Below are 22,931 nucleotides of genomic sequence, written 5' to 3' on the forward strand. Positions count from 1 at the left end.
ATTAAAGGCACGCACCCCAAAGGAGATCCACGCTTACCATGTGGGATATGTTCGTATGAAGGTAATGTGAAATGGCCTGGAATTCACCAGGATATCAAAGATCTACTGAAGTCCTGCTTGGTTTGACAGGGTTGCGGGTCACAGCAGTCTTGCTCCAGTGCAAGCTTGGAGATGGCTGGCTTGACCCTTCCATTCAGTACGGTAAAGTCTTCTTTCAGCTGGAATTGGATTATTTCCCTTTCTAGGTTGACAGCTAATCAAAGTGGTCAGGAGTATTGCTGCTGGGATCATGCAGCTTTACAGAATGAGCCATTGAAGTACTAAGGTCAATATCTGCAATGTACGGAGTCCTGGAGGATCTAGTTTCTGATAATGGTCTATAGTTTGGGTTGATGCAGATTGTCATAGAACATAGAACAGTACAGCACAGAACAGGCCCTTCGGCCCACAATGTGCCGACATAGCTAATCCCTCCTACCTATGTCAGATACCAAGTACCTACGAGGTTAAAATTGACAAAAAGCTTGCAGAGCAGCGTGAAGCCTTAGACAGCCTTCACATGTCCAAAAATTCTTCAATTGTGGTCACGTTAAAAAAAATGCAGCGGTCTGTGTGCCCACAATATTTTTCCACAAAATACACAATAATCTGTTTGTTGTCATACCAATGATGAGATAGGTTTTGGCCTAACCAACAGGGATAATTCCCCTGTTCTCCCCTGAAATACTGCCATGGGATTTTTTTTTTAAAAGCAGCCATCTGGACAATGCGGGACAATGTTATGGAGCTGGGAAGAGGTGGACTTACTGAAGGCATGGATATGTTGTCCAAAGCCCAATACCTTAACTAATATTGGCTCTTTCTAACAGCATCCAAAGTCCCCATATTATCCACCACCCCTAATGGAGACATGGCAGTTAATGGAGTCCAAATCCCATGTAGTCCTTGAGTTGATAGCTCACATTGTTTCTGATTACGTACAAGGCCATCATAGGATATTGCTCCAGGTTTTGGATTGTTTTTATGCAGAGAAATATCAGATATTGTTCGTGTCTTTTATTAATTTGAGCCTGTAACCCCTATATAAACTCTCATAGATTAATTTGAACTGTCATTCTGGATTTACCATTGGATTAAAATCACTGTTTTAGTGGTTCCTGAAATAAATGTGCATCTCAGCACAATCTTCCCAAGTGACAGCTAGGGGTGACCTAAGTGTTTTCAGGGCAGGCTTTGCTGAGCTTTTTTTTAAAAGAATTAAGGCTACCTCAAAACCACAATAATTTCCTTTCAATTTACAGCTGGATTTTCTCATTTATATGAAGAACTGAAAGGTGCCTCTGTAAAAGTGTTTTCTGCATTGAACATTTGAAAATAATTAGCTCTTATGTAAGGTTTGACTCCAGTAATGTGTGCTTTACACATTCACACCTTTGCTTTGCAAACTTTTGGTTCCTACTAGCCACAGAACCTGAAGTCTGAGGTGAAGGATGAAACACAGTGTATTTCAAACAAAAAAATAAACACTTCATAGATGCTGGCCTTGGTTCAGTAGCAGTATTCTCATCTCCTGGTCAGAAGGTTGATGGCTTCTAATCCACTCCAGGACTCGGGTACAGCAGATCTCCTTTTATCTGGAATGTTGATTTTGAATTGAATATGGAACCCTTTTCAGTGGTAGATGGCGTAAAAACAAATTAAAAACTCATGCAAAGATGAAAATATTAGGTGTAAAATGACCGAACAAAATACACATAACACTAACTCCCAGTGAAGGTAGAACCGTGAAATATCAGATTTGAAGCACAGAGTGGGCTGTTAGCAAAATTGTCATGTTTTGTGAGCACAGCATGGGAGATTAAACAGAGGAAGGTTACCTTGATATAATTTTCAGATTAGAAAATGATGGCAATGCAAGATTATTGAATCTGGAGCACAGCACAGAGACAAAAGGCAGCACGCTCCTGCTCTACACTAGAGGCAATTGATATTGCCCAGATTTTTCACCTCTCCCTCCCTCTCCCACATGCTAGGTGTGCTTGTGTGCCACCAGAACAAAGCAATGCAATATTTCCTGTCAAGAATTAATACATTTACAGTTGTACTTACAGTGATTATTTCTTATTGATTCATTATAAGCTCATTTGATTAAAGATCTTTAGTGTTTACTCCTAAGACAATAAATGAGCTGCTCAAGTTTCGGCTCTAGGAAGTTTCGGAAAGCAAAAAAGCAGAAGGGAGTTCAAGACTTATCAGAGAGTGTGTTGAGCTGCCAGTGGAACAGCCCTGCACAGCCACTGCTATGTTAACAGTTTTATCAGCAGATCAGATAGAATGTACGTCCACCTCTGAAGTTACTGGAGCCGTGAGGGGAAAGTACTCTCATTGAAGGTGCTGTGAGTGTTTAAGGAATGAATATTTCAGTTTTAACTGATAAAAGATCAAACCAAAAGCCGTTTGGAAAATCGGTTTTCCTTTCACTGATAAAACTCTGTGGTGGCAATAAATGTCAACCTAATCAAACATTCAGAATCTACATTTTCTTTTATTTTGTTTTAAGAATGCCACACATGGGTTTCAAAGTGCTTCTATAAACTACTGACCAACCCATTTGTTTGTGGCGCAATTGTGGTGTAAAAGGGCAGAAGATTAAAAGCACAGATGGAACTTGGGTGACAAACAAAAGTTTTCATGATCACATGAAAGAAAAAAACTTATCAAAGAAATAATTAAGGTAAAGCATCAACTAGTCTGTAATTATTATTATTACCAAATTTGACTTAGTTGCACTTTTATAGGGACAGAAAATTGATGAATCTCTTGTGTTTTTGTTCAATAACCAAAAACACTGAACACTAATAAAATTGAAAAAATACACCTGAAGGGAACCAAAAATAAAACTTAAAAATTCAAGCCCTGTGAATGTTTAAGTGGGACTAATGTGCCTCTATTTACCCTATTGTGAAGTTTCCTTGGAGGTGGGGGGAAGGGTGTCCCTTGGGATTCCAGGGAGCTGTGTTAAATAACTAACAGCTAACTGTCGGCAAAAAAACGTTCACTCTCCTCCTCTTCTCCTCCAGCACCTCCCCTTCCCCTCATTTATAGCAGTCTTTTCTTTCACACGCTCTCAGGTTACTGGTGCTTAAAGTCTTAAAAAACTAAAGTTTTTATGTCCTTGTCCCAGCCTCCTGGTTTTAAGAGCCACCCAGCTCCAGTGATTGGATTGGGTAAGCTGTCTTGTGCTGAGTGTTTGAGGACGTGTTTCAACAGATGGTTGGGGTTAGTGTGTGTCATCACATCTGAGTGGGGGTTAGAGAAGGAAGGCTGTACAGTAGGAACTGTGTGGTCCCTGTGAGAGTGCACTGCGTGTGGAAAGCAGATCCTTTCAAGAAGATCACTTCAGCAAGGCATAAAGGAATACAATCTCTCAGGTACAGGAAAAGGCATTTTGTTTTTACAGGGAGAGTTTTTAAGTGTTTAGAATGTAACTACTATAAAACTCTTCCTCCTTTCTGTCAATTACTGCTGTTTGACTAAAATATATAAGTTCTTCCTACATGTTTGAGCATTAAAAGTAATTAAGGTTTTTTTTTGTCCTTTTTTGTCATAAAGAGACTTGTGTTTCTAACAAATCGCCGCATTCTCAGTGAGGGCAGACTTAGTTAAGCTACGGTGGGAAAGTAAGAGCTCAGGAGGTTAGGAGCCTCAGTCTTCAATCAGCCTTTACTTGTTTCCAGTGATACCACTAATGGGAATCACAAAGGCACCAATATGTGCTCCTGATGGAAGTGCAGCAAGCACAGCCTGCTTCAGTCTCTGACACTTGCTGTTTTCTATCCATTTACACACCGTCACTGGTAAATTAACAGACATTTTTTAAATGTTTATTTGAAGCATTATTTGTAACAAATAGAATTATCAGCAACAGAGTAAAACCAACTTATAACAATGCTACTTTATATATTTTAATGTTCTTGATATTTAATAAAGTTTTCTTTACTGATTATTGCATAGAAATGTTGATGTGATCTTTCCAGCTGTAAGAATGTAATGAATTATAGCAACACACAATATGTTTCCAATTACAATTACACCAGATACAGCAAATAGTTTGGGCACACTTTCTTTTCTTACTTTCTAACCCTTAGAGTATGAAAAAGGTAATTTTGGACAGATTCCAACAGTAACAAACATTTTCTCATTAAGGGTTTGAGATTGGTGTGAATATCTTTGGCTGTCTGTATTGCTTGCCTTTTCTCCATTGACCAGTTTTACAGGACATAAGTGTAGGACTAGCACAAAAATGAGTTTTGTACAGACCTTTCACCTCAGGAACATGGGTTTAGATGCAGTCTTTTTCATTGTGAATAATGCTTGCGTGCGTCTTCTGGAGCAACAAGTTTACGGGTGTTTCTGCAGGAAGTTAAGCATCTCTCTTATGTGCAGTGCCGGACAGTAAATCTGTGGAAGCTGATTGATGAAGAAGACCTAAGGAATATTAGCTGTATGCACCTGTAGATTTACAGTGCCATGCTGTAAGAGCAGCACCCATTGACTGAGACCTGTACAACAACTTTACAGAAAAGTAATAATACATAGGATTCCAGAATGAGAGAAAAAATGATAAATCATCAGTATTAATAGACAGTGTGAGAAATAATAAGAAAATGATATGGAAGAACTGCCTCTTCAATGAAAAATGCAGACATTGTCAATCCCCATGTTAAAGCTGCTTTTGTTCAGCATTTGGGCTCTCATGCACAGGTTGCTCTCAACCAACAAGTAAAATGTAAATTGCCAGGACTTGCCAGCAGAATGAAAGATCTGTGAAAAAACTCGTTTTGCTGACAGCCAGTCTTAGCATGTGCCAACGGTTTTACACTTGAGTTACAGTTGGTCACACAAGATCCACACTTCAGGAATCTGGCATGGGACTCATGCAGGTCGCATGTAATGAGAAAGCTCCTTTAAACTTCTTGAGCCTTCACTTCTATGTACCTTGGTTCTGTACAGCTGCACCAATATCCTTGCAAGAGGAGCACTGATGTTATAAGACAAATTGAATGTACCTCTATACCACTGAAGAAAAAATATCACCCTTGTGCCAACACTTTAAAAAACTATGCAATAAGGTTTTTATTGCCTTATTTATCATCCAGCTGTTCTGCCCATGACAGATCTGTGGATCCAGTTGTATATAGCTCAAATAGCTCTCCCCAAACATAAAGCAGATTTGGAAGAACAAAACCACAAATGTCCCATGGTTTAATGGACCAGTAGGCAAACTTAACATACCCATCGTTAGGTTTTATTGATAAGTTACTGCAAATGCGTACATGTCAGTTGCTTTCCTCCTGACAATACCAGTTGGGATGGCAGGGATATCATTGCGCTGAACCTTTTGGTCTGCAGTTCCATTGATCTTGTTGTGAACCTGATACTAAAAGTTAAGCAAAGCAAGGTCTTTTCAGTTTCCCAGTCTTGTGTCTTCAACATAACACTGTTTTTACTTCCAAAGTCTAAAAGTGAGCTTGAGCCAGTTTTTCAGCCCAGTGTCAGGATGCAGCAGGTTTGTGCATTGATCTGACTGGTTAGCAACCTGTAGCCACCCCTTTAAGGATAACATTCGGTATGTAAGCCTAATTTTCAAGGACGCAGCGGGTGCTTGCTTTCCATTCAGGAAATCAGGTGCTTAACATTGATTCAGTGTTTAAGAAACGGGTGCAACATCTTCAAAATTTTAAGCCCTAATGTCTCACTTAATAATGACCTACACTTTTTTTCATTTCTTGTATCCATATCACAAGCACTGCATTAAAAGCAGCTGCTAAATGTATTCAGCAGATTCGGCTATCAGCATTCTGAGGAACTAAACTGTCCAGGAATTTGATCTTGTCTTACATGTTTTTGAAAATTTGCTCAGTGTAGAACTTAGGTGACTTTCATGAGTAACATGAGTTGAAACATATAGGAGGAGTTTACTATTGTGTTTTACAGAGTAAGACCAATAATAAATGGAACTTGTTAATGTGTTGATAACTGTAGTTAAGAAATAATCAAAAGATTAGACTTGTTAGCGATTGAAGGACTCATTCAACAGTCCATGCGTCAAATCTGAGATGATGGCATGTTCTGTAAACATTGGTGTGATGCTAATGTGTGTATTTCCATTATCACCGGGTCCAGTTGCACGCACTTTGTTACAATAAGTAAAGCGAGCCATGTGTGCAGTTCACTTTATTCAAAATCTTCAATTTGTTTAATCTATTCATTTGCACTTAAAGCTCCTGCCATGAAAATTTGTTGTTTTAGTCAAACCTACTTAATTTGTAAAAGCAAATTTAGATTTCCACCATCAACTGGTCCCGACCAATGTAATGTATTTAACTGAACTTGAATTATTTCTTGAGATTACTGGAAACGCTGGGATTTGTTGTCCTTCTTCAAACGACCTGAAAAAGTGATGGTGGTCCTGCTTATGAACCATTGCAACCAGGGTGGGGAAATTTATTTCAAGTTATTACCGGTTAGGAAATTCAGGATTTTGATCTGGTAACAATGATAGTATGGTGAAAGGCGTACAAGTCAGACATCCTGGGAGTGATGGTGTTCCCATGCACTTGTTGTTGTTGACTACATGGTGGAAGTCACAGGTTTTGGAAGTGCTGCTAAAATTCAACTCTCTTCAGCGAGGCCAACAAACTAATTCAACCTCTTTTTTCTGAAAAAGGAACAAGAGCTTGTTGCAGAATGTGGAACTGATCCCATGCTGCATTTTTGGTGATCCATTTCAAACATTGAAACAATACAGCATATATCCACAAAAGGGAGGCCAGTGACTTTCCATTGAAAGTGCTGACAACTGATAATATTCCTGGAAATTTATCTTGTTATGAGCACAAAGCCAGTGACAACAACATGCAGTTCAATATTGCCTTTAATGCAAAAAGAATGTCCCAAAGTGCTTCACAACAGCTTGTGGGTGCTAAAAGGTAAGTTGAGAAATAGAGTGGTTAGGGAGCTGAGATGGTTGACAGCATGGTCTTCAGTAAGTAGGGCAAGGAGCAGGAGAATGCACAAAAGGCCAGAGGTAGATGAAGAGACGTTTAAGGAGGGGTGGAGTGGGGGTAGGCTGATGTTACAGATATGGGCAGAGTCAAGACCATAAATAGATTTAAACTACAGAATAAACATTGTAAATTTGAGGCATGGAATGAACACAAACTGATGGAAATCAGCAAGGTTGGAGGCATTAGGTACCCTGGAGTTCCACACAGGATAAGTTAAAGGACGGTGAGTTTTGGATGAGCTTAGGTCCACACAGGGTGAAAATGGACTGATTAGGAGCAAAGTAGAACAGTTATGGTTAAAGATGACAAAAGCGAAAATGAGGGTTCCAGGAGCAGTTGGTCTAAAGTAGGGTGAAAGTGCGCAATATTGTAGAGATGGAAGGGGGAAGATTTAGAAATAGAAAATGTACAGAGTCAAAGCCTCAACTAAAGATAGAGCTGGATGGCAAGGTTCAGTATGAGGCAGTAGAAAGACAAGCTGCTGGAGGAGCTCAGCGGCTTGAGCAGCAACTGCGGAGGGGGAAAGAAACTGTCGATGTTTAAGGTCAAGATCCTGCAACAGGACTGAGAGCAGAGAGGGAGGGTTGCCGGTATAAAGAGGGAGGGTGGTGGTGGTGAGATGGGGAACAGTAGTTGATAAGTGGACTAAGGAGGGGGTGAAGGATGTTGGGCACATGGAACCAAGTTGGGGGGGGGGGCGTGATGGAGGGGAGAGTCGTTAGACAAGGCAGCTGGGTGATAGTTGAAGCAGACAAAGAAAATAAAGGCAGATGGAGCCAGATGTGGGAGTGCAGGTTAAGGTGGAGGTTGATAAGTGTGCCAAGATAAGGATAGGGAGCCCTGAGAAGATTAAAGTGGCAGCAACCATAAATTATTTGTGGGGCGGGCACAGTGGCACAGCTAGTAATGCTGCAGCCTCACAGCTCCAATGACCTGGGTTCAAATCCCGACTGCCGGTACTTTTGTTTGCACGTTTTCCCTATCAACATGTAGTTTCTCCTGGATGCTCCAGATTCCTCCCACATCCTAAAGACACACAGGTTGGCAGGTTAAGTTGCCCCTGAGTGGTAGACTAGGGTGGGAATTAATAGGAATGTGGAGAGAATAAAATAGTATTAGTGGAACATTAATGCAAGTGAGTGGTTGATGTTCAGCGCAGACTCGGTTGGCCTAAAAAGCCTGTATCTGTGGATGTATGAGGCCATAACTGTAAATGATGGCTTTAATGAAACTAATGTTTACCAGGAGAAGATTTCAGCTCTTCTGATATTCTATTTGAACAAATAATCTGACACGATAGAGGAAAAGGAATATTTGAGGGTTTTGTTGCAGAGATAGGACTAATCTGTCAGCACTATTTGGAAGCTGGCCTGTGAGTAAAGCTCTTAATGACTCAGGTAGCTGAAGGAATTCAAGGATAGGTCCCAGTGGGACTCCAGCAGTAACACTGCAGAGACAGGGAGAGATGCCATTGCAGGAGAGAGTCTAGCTATGGAGACACAAGAGACTGCAGAATGCTGGAATCTGGACCAACAATCTGCTGGAAGATATTCAGCGTGGTGAAGCAGCATCTGTGGGAGGAAAGGAATTGTCGACGTTTTGGATTGAAACCCTGCATCAGGACTGAGTCTAGCTACATTTGTGTAGCTGCAGAAATAAGCAGCAATAGTAATCCCAGTAAGCTGGACAATGGAAACAAACCTTTGGATGAATATAGTTTTAATCAATCATGTTAAGGGCTGCAAGCAGTTAAGTGTAGAAGAGGAGGTGGTCATGACCAGGGCCACATTGACAGAAGATGTCATTTTTGACTTTGATTAGAAATCCATTACTGCTTCCAATAGACTGAGACAAGAAGTATGTGGGAGCAATACTTACAGAGGTGGTAAGTGGCCAATGTTCAAGGAATTTGGAGAGAAGGTGATACTTTAAGTGCCAGCTGCCATGGGTGGGACGTTATGAAGAGGAGGGAGATATGGCAGTTTATGAAGGGAAGGACAATATTTCAGAGAGAGTATGATTCATGATATCTACCAGCATGTGTGAGAAGAGAGAATATTGGGTGAAGTGTACTTAATTAGGAATGGGACAAAGTAGCACGATGTGGCTGAACTCAGAGAGGCCATGAGAAGAGAGGAGTACTGGAGCACAGGGAACCTGGGCAAAGGATGTGTTAGGAAAAGAGAAAGGGGAAGCAGCAGAGGCAGCAAATTGGAGGATTGTAATCTAAAAAAAACCCATTGGTTTCTTACAGTTATTCAGAGGGCGAGGGAACCATTTAAACAGATTCCTTTAATAGTGATAGAACTGATGGCATTATTTTCTTTTAAGGTTGTGTGCAAACAGAATGATTGTTTTCATCAGCAAAATAATCCTCAGTATAAGGGACCAAATACTATCATTATTTCTGTTAAGGTAATGGTGAGGTCTGGGGATTCAAATATCCGCTGATGTTTTAACCCTTCATTGTTCTCCTGCTTTTGTTTTTTGCTGGGCCCTGCAGTAATAACAAGGAAGTATTGGAGGACTGACTTTTTTGGAGAAACTGTTTCTTCTGGCAGAAAGACCAGTAACCAGAAGGTACAGATTTAAGATAACTGGCAAAAGACCTCAAAGGGAAATATATTATCTTCAGTTGAGGAAGGGTTTCAACTTCCAATCAAACTGACTCTTTGTACAGCTGTTTTTATATGATGCTGTTTTTAGCCTGAGCCTCAGAGTCTTGCATCTATGAATCATACTGCTAAGTCTAGCTCTGTTGTCCAGGCAACGGGCTCGTGGACCCAGTTCTTTGTGGATTTACAGGTGGACCTTTCACTTCTGTGGGTTCCAATTCATAGATTTTATATACTCTTCCCAACTTTCTTTTCCATTGAAGTTGGAGCCGAATGTTTGCTGAAGATTTTGCCACCAAGGTAAGGGAGCCATATTTGAGTCTTCTGGAATCCAAATTAAAACAACATGGCAATAACCGTATCTTCCATCGGTGAGGTATTGTGAGAGATGACATTGTGCTTGTTATATGGGTTGTGGACATTCATAGTACAGAGAGAGCTATCAGCTACATTTAGATTTAGATAGATTTACATATCTTTATTAGTCACATGTACATCAAAACACACAGTGAAATACATCTTTTGAGTAGAGTGATCTGGGGGCAGCCCGCAAGTGTCGCCACGCTTCCAGCACCAACATAGCATGCCCATAACTTCCAAACCCGTACGTTTTCAGAATGTGGGAGGAAACTGGAGCACCCAGAGGAAACCCACGCTGACATTGGGAGAACGTACAAACTCCTTACAGACAGTGGCAGGAATTGAACACGGGTCGCTGGTGCTGTAATAGCATTAGGCTAACTGCTACACGACCGTGCCTGCCCATAATACATGCAAGAATTGATCCATCTGCAGTGGCAACAAGTGCAAAAATAGAAACAATTCGAAAATATGCTGGCATCCTTCAGCATAATACACATAAAGATTTACCCCAGCACCCCACAAAATCAGACTAAATAAAAAGAAAGAGTTGCATTTTCATTTGCTTTTCATGATCACAGGATATCCCAAAGCACTTCATGCAATAAAGTATTTTTGGAGTGTTTTCACTGTGGTAGTGCAGGAAATTACATTAAATAGTATATAACTATGACTTTAACTATAGTACCATAATCTTGTATGTATATAATGCAGAATAACATATTGTTGCTGTCTTTACACAATGCTAATGTAGCCAAAGTCCAGGAAAAACTAAATCTGGAATCTGAAAATATATTTTATTCAGCTCTTCCAGGAAGCAAGTCCACAGAGAAACACTTTTGACTGCTATGTGCGAAATCACAAAAATTACTTCTTGCCATTTAACTCTAAGAGAAAAATACAAATACTTTGAGATGCTCATTTATGTTATAGAGTGATCCATTGTATCCAGTGTCAAAAACCGTCATTAAGCTCCACAAGCAGAGCCCCAGGTACCACCACCTGAGCCCACATTGCCACTCTCTGCTTCATGGGACAGATGAGGCAGTGATGCCTCAAATGATTAGATCTGAAGGGTACAAACGCCAGTGTGGCTTTGAGGGTTACAGGGGTGAAATAGCATGATGCAAAAGAAAGGCATGGGTAGTGTCAGGGATTTGGCACAAGAAAATCTAGTTCCGTATTTTTTGTTTTAACTGGAGACCTGACTGCAGTTACTGGAACCAGGAACATTTATTTGAGTAACTGATGGCAGTGGAACTCTTGAGGCTTAGTTATTTATATTGAAGTATCCAAATTAGCAGCATGCACCAATGATATTCCAGAGCAGTCAATCTAAAAATTGCATGTTCTAGGGAAGAAGCTAGGATCTAGATACCACATGGAATTCTGGCACACAGGAGAATCCATGTCAGATTAATTGAAGTTAATTGAGTAATCATTAGAAGTTTCATAAAAAATGACACTTCTTTATAAAGTAGCATTAAGTTTGAGACTTGTCTGTACTTTTTCAGCTATATTTGTTAAATCAGTAACCCAGAATACTCAGGAGAATACACAAACCACAAAGGGATCTCTTGCAAAATGTTGGCAGAAGTATTTTCAAGAGCTGACAACTGGCTCTGGAGCAGTGATATGGTGAGCAGTATTCCACAGTTAGCCAACAGAGGCCATAGCTGGTGTGATCTGGACAAAGCAAGTTCTGCCAGTTTCCTCCACCCCTCCCCTTCTGATGGAATGAATGCCTTGTTAACGACAAAACTTAACTATTAAGCACTCTTCCTGTGAAGTAAGTAAACCTGTTATTTTGATCTTGATTTTTTTAGTTCATATTCTAGGAGGCTAGCTTTTGCTTATTATCCTGCTAAATCTGGAATGTATTTTAAGCATTTGAATATCCAATACATTTTTTTTTGTTGACCTAGAAATTTGCTGTGAAGATTTAAAAAAAACACAATCACTAGTATGGATATTGATTTCGCAGAATCTGAAATAAAATGTTATACTTTAAAGAGTAAACTTTTGCTTATGTAGCATCTTGACAAATTATCAGTAGTACCACCACCCATCCAAACCATTTCAAATGCAGTGAATCGGTTTACAGATGTCAGCGGTGTAGTGTGCACAGGTTACTCACAATACTAAAAGCCATGGGTAGAGGGGCAGAGCTAGTTTACTTAAGAACATAAGAAACAGGGGTAGGAGTAGGCCAATCAGCCCTTCTATTCTGCTCTGCTATTCAATAAAATGATGGTTAATGTGATCTTGGTCTCAACACTACCATCCTGGGCGTTCCCCATTCCCACTGACTCTCTTGTAGTTTAAGTCTCTGTCCATCTCTGTTTTGAATATTTTCAATGACTCCACCTCCACAGCTCTCTGGGGTGGAAAATTCCAGACTTTTATGACCCCCTGCAGAAGAAATTTCTCCCAATCTTCATCTTAAACAAGCATCCCCCTATTCTGAAATTATGCCACATAGTCCTAAATGCTCTCACTAGGAAAAAGTTCCTCTTAGCATCCATCCTGTCAATCGTCCTCAGAATTACCTCTTTTTCTTCCATACGCCAATGAATATAGGCCCCAAGCTTTTCAACCTTTCTTCATACATCAACCCCTGCAATCCAGGAATCAATGTAATGAGCCCAGGGACCTAAACTGCCCTTCCAGGTGAGACAAAGATTCACATTCATCTCCTCCAACTTTGTCTGTGAATTCGGTGCTCTCAATGTCACCTCCTCTACACCGGCGAGAACAAATGCAGACCAGGTGACTGATTCGCAGAGCACCTGCACTCTGTCTACAATAGCCACCTGGAGCTCCCAGTCGCATGCCATTTCAATTCCCCTTTCCCATTTCCACACTGACCTATCCATCTTTGCCCTTCACTGTCAGGGTGAGGCCCAACGCAAAGTGGAGGAACAACACCTCATCTTTTGCCTGAGTAGTCTACAGCCCAATGGTATGAACATTGAGTTTTCCAATTTCAGTTAATCCTCATCTCAGGTCACCCCACAATCCCCACCTGCTCTCTCTCTCTCTTTCTCATTCCAATCCTCCTCTGGTCCCCCTATTTTTTTCCCCTGTCCCAGATCCCCCAGCCTCCCATCACCAATTTCTGTTCCCCACTCCTGGTTCCATTCACCTACTACCCACACATTTCACCCACTGGTTCTCTCATCCATCTGGCCCTGGTTCTGTCTGCCTTTCACCTCTCCCCTAATGGTTCCTATTATCACCTTCTTTACATCAGATTCCAGCCATCAGATCCTAGCACTGGAAGCCTTTGTGTTCATCACCCTCCAGCAAAGGGCTCCACCTTCACCCTCCTCACTCTTCCTCTGTCTTTTGTCTGCCTCCATCTATCATGTCTCCTAACTCCACCCTTCCCCTCCCGTACCTTGCGCTACCCCACCCATCATCATTCAATGCCCCTCCCCCCCTCGGTCCACCACTCACCCGTGGCCCATGTCTCACCCCCTTCCTCTTTCCTCTTTATACCAGCTATCTTCCCTCTCCCCTCTCAGTGCTGATGCAGGGTCTCGGCCTGAAACATCAACGGATCCTTTTGGCCCACAGATGTTGCTCAACCTGCTGAGTTCTTCCATCAGATTGTTTGTTGCTTCAGATTCCAGCATCTGCAGTCTTTTGTGTCTCTATCAACTTCACGAACCGGCTCAGGACTGCATCTGTCTCCTTCCTTAAATATGGAGACCAAAATTGTATGCAGTACTCCAGGTACAATCTCATTAGTGCCCTGTAAACTTGCATCAAAACTTCCTAATTTTATACTTCACATATTTTGCAATAAAGGCTGACATTCCATTAGTAATCCTAATTACTTCCTGTACCTGCAATGCTATTTCACTCCAGCTAAACAATAACTTGCTTCCTCATTCTTCTTTCCAATCACATTTTCCAACATTCTTCTCCAATTGCCAACTTCTTGCCCATTTTACTTAATGTCAAAGACGAAGTCGAGTTTATTCTGCAAGGGGAGATGGTAGAGCAGATACAATAGCAACTTTAAGAGGCACTAGACAGACGCATGAACAGAGCTGTTCCTGTGCTATACTGTTCTATGTTCTAAACCAGATTAAAAACCCAATATAAAAGTGTTTCAAAACAGCATCTATATAAAGGAGCTTCAATCTGTATGAAAGGAAACTACAGATATTTCGCTCATAACCTTTTTGTGCCTAAGCACAAAACCTGGAGTTGGAGAGTCACTGTTAACCACTTGCAATGTCTGTGCAGTGGGTTATATCCATGGGTGAAGACTTGGTTAGATCTTCACAAATCTTCACTTGCTAATAGGATCACAGTGTACAAAATTTGTACTGAGTCACAGAGTTCTAATACATACAAATAATAATCATTTTATGATGTTAGTGGTTAGCTCAAGTAGGGTTAATTTCCAACAATAAAACCAGAAGATTCTGGAAACTTTGAGCAAGTCAGCCAGCATACAGTATATGGACAGAGAAATTGAGGTTAACATTTCAAGTCAATGGCCTTTAAATTAGGACTGGAAAAAGTAGACACATAACCGAGTTGAGGAAAAGCATGGAGGCAGGAGAAGGTGATGAGTAGAAGGAAGGTGGGCGGGGGGGGAATGGCAAGAGAGGAAAGCAATGATAATAAAACACAAAATGGGCAGGAATGGGATGAGCAAAAGGAGGTAAGTCAATCCAGAGCTGTAAATGGTAATATCCAACTATTAGCAGCTGTTGGAAAAAAATCTGTAGCAGAGATTATAATCTGAAAGTTGTGTTGAACATATTAAATTGTAGAGTATAACATTGAAAGGGTTAATTTCCACCTGCATTTAATTCTTGCCTAATGTTTATTAAATATGAAAATGTTCAATATTCTGACATTCCCATTTGCAGCTTCCCTAAATATAACATTTCTTTAATTTACTTGCCCCTAACTATCTCATTTTTCGTGTGTTTCATCATCCCTTTTGTTAAACTCCTCTGTCCTCCATCCTCTCAGATTTTTTCCCATTCTCTTTCCTCCCATTCCCTGCTTTCTCTATTTGTGTATTTGGTGAAAATCTCTAACTGGTTTTCTTTTCTGATGGAAGTTAAAACTGAAACCTTAGCGCTCTCTCTCGCTCTCTCTCTCTCTGTCAATCTCACTCTCTCTCTCTCTATTTCGAGCTTTTTCTCTTTATCTCCCTTCGTTTCTCTATCTCTCTTGCACTCTCTATCTCTCTGTCTCTACCTCTCTATATCGCATGCTATCTCCTCTCTCTATCTCACTTTTTTATCTATTTCTAGCTCTCTCTCTTTCTGTCTGTTTCTCTCTATTTCTCTCGATCTCTATCTATCTATCCCTTTGTGTCTCTCTATCTTTCTTTATCTCTCTGGCTCTCTCCATCTCCTCTGGCTCTCTCTTTCTCTTTATCTCTATCTCTGCTCTCTATTGCTCTGTCTCTCTATTTCTCTTTATCTCTCTTTATCTCTTTAGCTCTCTCTCACTCTAATCTATACAGTGACATGCAAAAGTTTGGGCACTCTGGTCAAAATTTCCTGTTACTGTGAATAGTTAAGTGAGTAGAAGATGAACTGATTTCCAAAAGTCATAAGTTAAAGATGAAACATTCTTTTCAACATTTTAAGCAAGATTAGTTTATTATTTTTGTTTTGTACAATTTTAGAGTGAAAAAGGAAAGGAGAACCATGCAAAAGTTTGGGCACCCCAAGAGATTTGAGCTCTCAGATAACTCTTACCAAGGTCTCAGACCTTCATTAGCTTGTTAGGGCTATGGCTTGTTAACAGTCATCGTTAGGAAAGGCCAGGTGATGCAAATTTCAAAGCTTTATAAATACCCTGACTCCTCAAACCCTTGTCCAAATAATCAGCAGCCATGGGCTCCTCTAAACAGCTGTGTAGCACTCTGAAAATTAAATAAATGATGCCCACAAAGCAGGAGAAGGCTATAAGAAGATAGCAAAGTGTTTTCAGGTAGCTGTTTCCTCAGTTCGTAATGTAATTAAGGAATGGCAGTTAACAGGAACAGTGGAGGTCAAGTTGAGGACTGGAAGACCAAGAAAGCTTTCTGAGAGAACTGCTCGTGGGATTGCTAGAAAGGCAAATCAAAACCCCTGTTTGACTGCAAAAGACCTTCAGGAAGATTTAGCAGAGTCTGGAGTGGTGGTGCACTGTTCCACTGTGCAGCAACACCTGCACAAATATGACCCTTGTGGAAGAGTCATCAGAAGAAAACCTTTCCTGCGTCCTCACCACAAAATTCAGCTTCAGAAGTTTGCAAAGGAACATCTAAACAAGCCTGATGCATTTTGGAAACAAGTCCTGTGGACTGATGAAGTTAAAATAGAACTTTTTGGCCACAATGAGCAATGGTATGTTTGGAGAAAAAAGGGTGTAGAATTTCATGAAAAGAACACCTCTCCAACTGTTAAGCACGGGGTGGATCGGTCATGCTTTGGGCTTGTGTTGCAGCCAGTGGCATGGGGTGACTGGTAGAGGGAAGAATGAATTCAATTAAATACCAGCAAATTCTGGAAGCAAACATCACACTGTCTGTAAAAAAAGCTGAAGATGAAAAGAGGATGGCTTCCACAATAGGATAACGATCCTAAACACACCTCAAAATCCACAATGGACTACCTCAAGAGGCACAAGCTGATGGTTTTGCCATGGCCCTCACAGTCCCCCGACCTAAACATCATCGAACATCTGTGGATAGACCTCAAAAGAGCAGTGCATGCAAGACGGCCCAAGAATCTCTCAGAACTAGAAACCTTTTGCAAGGAAGAATGGGCAAACATCCCCCAAGCAAGAATTGAAAGACTCTTAGCTGGCTACAGAAAGTGTTTACAAGCTGTGATACTTGCCAAAGGGGGTGTTACTAAGTATGACCATGCAGGATGCCCAAACTTTGCTTCGGGCCCTTTTCCTTTTTGTTATTTTGAAACTGTAAAAGATGGAAATAAAAAATCTCACACACACACCACACACACACACACACACACACACACACACACACACACACACACACACACACACACACACACACACACTCTTTCTCCACAGATGCTCTCTGATTTATAGTGTGTTTCCTTACTTTCTTTTTCTATTTATGGTTCTTAAATTTACTTGGACTGACTTCCATGGCCATTTAAATTGAAGGGAAAAGAACAGTTCAGAATGGATGAAGATTGCAAACTTGCAGAATATCCTTGACTTGAAAAGGTTAATGAATTAAATATATGTAGAAAAAAAGTGATGAGATGGGCAGGATTGGCCATTTCACATTACGTGTGTGGTAGGCCAGGTTCCAAATTTGTTACATACCTTGCATTTTTGATCTGTTTGTTTTGTTTAGCTTTCTTTGTTGAAAAGGGTTGAGGCTCTATTGTCTGCTGGAAATAGATTCCCAGTCCTGATCGAAGAACAGACCAAACACTTGCTGATTCTAAGGTTTCTTTCAAAACACTGAGGCATGCATCACTGGCACTGAAACCATGATTCACCCTCCAAATAAGCTGCTTGCCATTTCCTACTTCAAGGCATAAATATTATGTTTTTGTGAGAAGCTTTTTTTAATGTGGTGGCTGAATTGCTTAATCATTGTACATGCACATAAAACATTATTAACTCGATATGAATAAGGAAGCTTCCATGAAGCTGGCTGACTGGGATACAAACCCCTGCAGTGCAAAATAAAACAAATGAGAGGAATAGTGAAAGGACACCTGATAGGACCAAAAGCAAGGAAAGGAATGTTAGCTGGGATTATTTTCGTGACTGGATTATTAAATACAGGATGTAAATCTGGCACTTTCAAACTGTGAGGGAAATACAAGTTTGTAAGCAATAGATTTAGCTTGTGATCTTTTTTAATTCATCCCTTATCATCAAAGCCACTTGAGATTAAATATAAACCAAATGCAGCAGAAGAACTGACACAATTAACTTTGCTCCTAGATGAAAACACTTGCACAAATATTACATTGTGAAAGGTGCAATTTACTGTGCAATTTAGCTACAAGATATTTATTGAATAAGATATTCAAAAATGTCAGGAATATACAAAGATTGATTCAAATTTTCCAGATTTGAATTTTCAAGTAAATATCTTCTTGTTTTACAACTGCACACAATTACTGAAAACCCTGTCACATAAGAAATATTATAAAGCATATTATGGTGGGGTTCAAAAGGTGAAAGAACAGGTGTTTTTGGCTGCATTTTCCAGTTGGTCTGGTTAAGGTTGAAAGACGCATGCTGGCTGAAGTCATTCTAATAATGTTTCTCGAAACAAAGAACCCAGCCTTGCCATCTGGGACTGTTCACATTTAGTTAAATTCAAAATAATTTTGTTACTTCCCTTTCGCTTAGAGTCATGCTAATTGTAAGGAGAAGTGAAGGCAGCCTTGTCCTCCAGTTGTTAACTGTGAAGTGATTTGGATTTTCTTTTTGGTGCAGTAAATTGTGGATTTGGTATTACTGTCACTTTGTGACTAAAGGAGGAACATTCGGTATTTTGGAGTAAATGGCTGTTGTGTGGCTTCTGAATCAATAATTAAATTTGATTTGTTGTGGTGTACATTTTCTAAGTCTTCATCCTGCAAGATCTTTGACAGATTCAGACAAGAAAAGGCTTCCAGTCCATCTTGTCCACCTATTCACAATGTTCACTTGGTGTGCTCACAGTGTTCACTGAATCCTATTTATTGATACAAATACAATCACAAATTTCTTGTTCCACAGCCTGTGTCAGTAATCTGTTCCAAAAATACTGAGTTAAAAAAAGTTCCACACTCACTTCTTGTTTCTTCCGTTCTTGTGATAGCCACTTGTACTTTTATTTTGTACATGGCAAGAGAGCTAACTTGGATCCAAAATGTCCAGACCTTTCACTGTATTATACATCTCTGTCATATTTCCTCTCAATGTTCCTCTCAATGTTTTCTTTTCAGCGGACTAAGAGACTATATCTCTGTGACTACTCTAACAGCTGGAATCTAAAATTTATAGTAAAGTAATTGATTCTGTTCAGACTCTTGTAGCTTTCTAAATGTTCCACATTGTTTAACAGCTCCTCCTACCCACTGAGGTGGTGCAATTCAAAAGGCCATGACCACCTCCCTTCACTGATATTGCTGGTAACTTGTCCTTCCTAAGACGTTCATTGTACTTGCCAAGACCACTCTTGCTAGCTGTGATCGTCTCACATAAATGCAAAAAAAGTTTTAAAAGTTGTGAATTTCCCCAGTTTTTGATAAATTCTGAGACCCATAGTCACAATCACCAATACTTGACCACAGTCTGAGTTCAACTGAGAATATTTTGAATGCATTTTTGTCCCCATTCAATCACACTGCACCTTGTCCAGTTCAGCACTTAGGGAGTCATGTAGCCCAGCATTTTCCATGGCCTCTGTCTATTCAACTTTTGATGCTACATGTGAATAGTTTTGCCTGACAAGCCTTTCAGTGCCCTGTCCCTGCTGTGTCTTTCCTTGTGGTGAAGTAGGAAAGAAACCTTCTTTCAAATTCTCCCAGTTATCACCAAGCGGAGAAAGGTGACAACTCATTGCCAAACTGCACAGTACACCAAAATGCTATACCATCCCTATCTAACAAGTTGAGCATATACCTCTGTACTCTTTGTGAAGGTGAATCTTTATCGAAGAGAGTGTTGCACTGCGCAAGTGTCAGGACTCGTTGTGACAACAAGAATTAAGTGGACCAATATTTGCTTAAAGTAGTAGCCTTTCTCCACTCCTCTTTGGATTTGGCTTGCCCAGACTTCAAATTTTGAAATCCTCCAAACCGTTTTAACATGCACTACACGTAGGTTACATTGGCTTTGACCCAGAGTCAGGGTTTGAATCTAGACTGAAACAAATGCTGAAATGTAACTATAAAATAGAACATAGGAACAGGTCCTGCAGCCCACAATGTCTGCACCAACCATGATGTCAAATTGAACCAATTCCAACTGCCAGCACATGATCTATATCTGTCCATTACCTGCCTGTTCACGTGTCTATCTAAATGTCTCTCAAACGTTGCTATTGTACCTGCTTCCACCACCTCCCCGGCCAGCGCATTCCAGGCACCATTCTGCTTAAAAAAACTTGCCTCGTGAATCTCCTTTAAACTTTCGCCCTCTCACCTTAAAGCTATGCCCTCTGATATTTGATAGTTCCACCCTGGGAAAAAGACTTTGACTATCTACCCTATCTCTGCCTTTCATTATCTTATATGCCTCCATCAGGTCGCCCCTTAGCCTCCAACGCTCCAGAGAAAACAATCCAAGTTTGTTCAACCTCTCCTTATAGCTAACACTCTCCAATCTAAGCAACATCCTGATGAACCTCTTCCTCCCCTCTCCAAAGCCTGTACATCCTTCCATAATGCAGTGACCAGAACAGTACACAATATTCCAAATGTGGCCTAGCTAAAGTTTTATACATCAATTGTCAGCTGGGCTGTGGAATCGATGGATCATCAGCCAGGTTGTGGAATCAATCGATTGTCAGCTAGTTTGTGGGATCAATTGACCGGGATGTGCAATCAATCAATCATCAACTGATGTGAGTGATCAGTGGATCCTCACCCATGGGTGGGTGGTTTTCATTATGACCAAGGGGTAGATGATGGGGTTGGGCAATCAGTCCTTGAAAGGAGAGATCATGCCTCAGACTGCAGGGGTTAGGGTCAGAAAGACATTGTTTGGCGTTTAGACCAGTGGGCAAGAACAATCAGCCGTTGGGCAGGGTTTTGGGTGGGGAAGGGTGGAAGGTGATAGGGGTGAGGTGAGCTGCTGCACCTCAATGGGGAGGTGGTGAAGGTATATCAGTCCACAGAGATCATTCCCCAGACTCTTGAGAGAGGAGATTTTTATTCAGTCTGGGAAAGAGAAATAGGACCTTGAAGTGGGGAAGAGAGATCATTTCTCAGTCTTTGGGAAAGGGGATTGCTCAGAGGAGGAATGATTGAACCTCAAACTGTAAGGTTCGGGGGGTAGGATGGGAATAAGAGATTGGGACATAGCTGATCTCTGTCCTGGGACAATGGTGGGAGTGCAGTTTGGCAGGTAGCTGGCTGGAGGCAGGCCTGTGTGATTGCAATGAAGGGTTAGAAACAGCATTCCCTCGAAAGATTGCCAAGAGCTCTATCCTAGTGAAACTACGGGCCCACCGTTGTCTATAAGGAGTCTTTACGTTCTCCCCGTGTGTCTGTGTGGGTTTCCTACCACATTCCAAAGACGTACAGGTTAGGAGCTGTGGGCAGGCTATGTTGGCGCCAGAAGAGTGGCAACACTTGCGGGCTGCCCCCAGCACATTCTCAGAAATGCAAAAAGATGCATTTCACTGTGTGTTTCGATGTAGATGTGACAAATAAATAAATATCTTATCTTATAATGATGCAAGGAACTTCAACTTTCCTGACAATAAAAACACCCAACAAAAATTGCTGGTCTGAGTTTGTCTCTTACCTAGAGCACTTGAATGTTTCATCAGCTTTTGAGTTATGCTTCAGCTGATTTTATGGAAATAGGTTTTATTAGGGAACTTGCTTTGGATTCAACTCTGAAAATTACTGGATTTAGCCTGCAGTGAGAATTGCAGCTATTAGGCTGCCATGTTGATCCTTTGCAGTGTCAGTCACATTGCAGCAACATACAGATCTGTGATGCAATTCTCAGATATATCTTAATTTTTTGAACCAACGTGTTGATAGGTTTTTATAAAGGCAGTGATATCTCTTCTTCAGTGAATGGTGAAAAATAATGATGTATGTTACCATGGAAACCAGGACCTTTTAGATCATGTTTGAAAAGACCATATTGAACTGTGGCTTATTCACATAAATTGTTGCGTTGTTCGATTTTGCTTGAAGCAAGTGTAAGCTGACACCTGAGGACTGAGGTTGCACGTGCAGCCTTGGTAGCTGGTGAAACAGACTGATTATTATTAACTGCAGATGGGCACTCATCCATTTACAAGTAGCTGTGCTTATGGTGCTGCTCATTTCCTGCCTCATTAGAGAGCTAAAAGGCTTGATGACATCTGTTTCTAGCATTGTTAACTGTTATGAAAAGTTTCTAAATTGTGTATTGAACGTCTGTGTACACAAGGAAACCTTTCAGAATTGTTCAACAACAAGCAGTTGATAGCAACAGATGAAATCCAGAGTCTTTGTAAAAATTACAGAAATATTGTATTTGACAACATGAGTTTTATTTTCCATTAAATTATATTGTTCCTCTGTGCCACCTATAAAGCAGGAATGTCAGCATCTGAACTGATGGTTGATCCTGAATAGAAAGGCGTAATTTAACCAAGGCAGTTACATAACATGACAAACTATTAAAACAAAGTTCAAATGGTTTTATGGACCTTTTTGGACTTTGTTGAATGGGATGTGATCTTTATTAGTGGTGTTTGAGGAGTACATTTTATTTGCCAGGTACATGATGCCATGGCACAATTCAAGCCAGAACATTGTTCTGATAGAAATGGATCTTCTGGCTTGGTGACCCTTTCCTTCCTCAGTTCCAAAGACAAGGCCTCTTTAAATGGCTGACTATTACTCAGTTGATACTAATACTTCTATTTTGGTGCAGAATGCTTTGTATGGCTTTCATTTATGATATACCTTTCTCAGCAATGTAACCAACAGATTTAGTTTGTGATCTTTCTTAATTTATGCTTGCTAATAAACTCAACATTTCATGGAATTAGATTCAGTGACAACGAGAATAGAAGCAAAAACAATGAACAATTTTCACCATTGGATACAACCATCATATGATTTGTGTTTTAGAAAATTAAACTTATTATTTCAATGGATGAGTACGTTAGCAGATAAGCTAACTTTCGGTTGCTCATGTTAAAGAA

The 22,931-nt window shown here is 40.5% G+C and overlaps 1 protein-coding gene across 3 annotated transcripts in view; it reads left to right on the forward strand.

Moving 5' to 3' along the window:
• sulf1 (sulfatase 1) overlaps positions 1 to 22,931 on the forward strand; it is a 270,913-nt gene that overhangs the window by 59,444 nt on the left and 188,538 nt on the right. The window contains exon 1 of one of the 3 annotated variants that reach the window (XM_052022967.1): positions 3,298 to 3,431. The exons of the other annotated variants lie outside the window; for them this stretch is intronic. The gene's annotated coding sequence lies outside the window, so the exon portion shown is untranslated. Of the gene's footprint in view, positions 1 to 3,297; positions 3,432 to 22,931 lie in introns of those variants that run through there. 3 annotated transcript variants of the gene reach the window in all.

The sequence above is a fragment of the Pristis pectinata genome, chromosome 9, assembly GCF_009764475.1.
Source record: "Pristis pectinata isolate sPriPec2 chromosome 9, sPriPec2.1.pri, whole genome shotgun sequence".
In the NCBI taxonomy this organism is placed as follows: Eukaryota; Metazoa; Chordata; class Chondrichthyes; order Rhinopristiformes; family Pristidae; genus Pristis; species Pristis pectinata.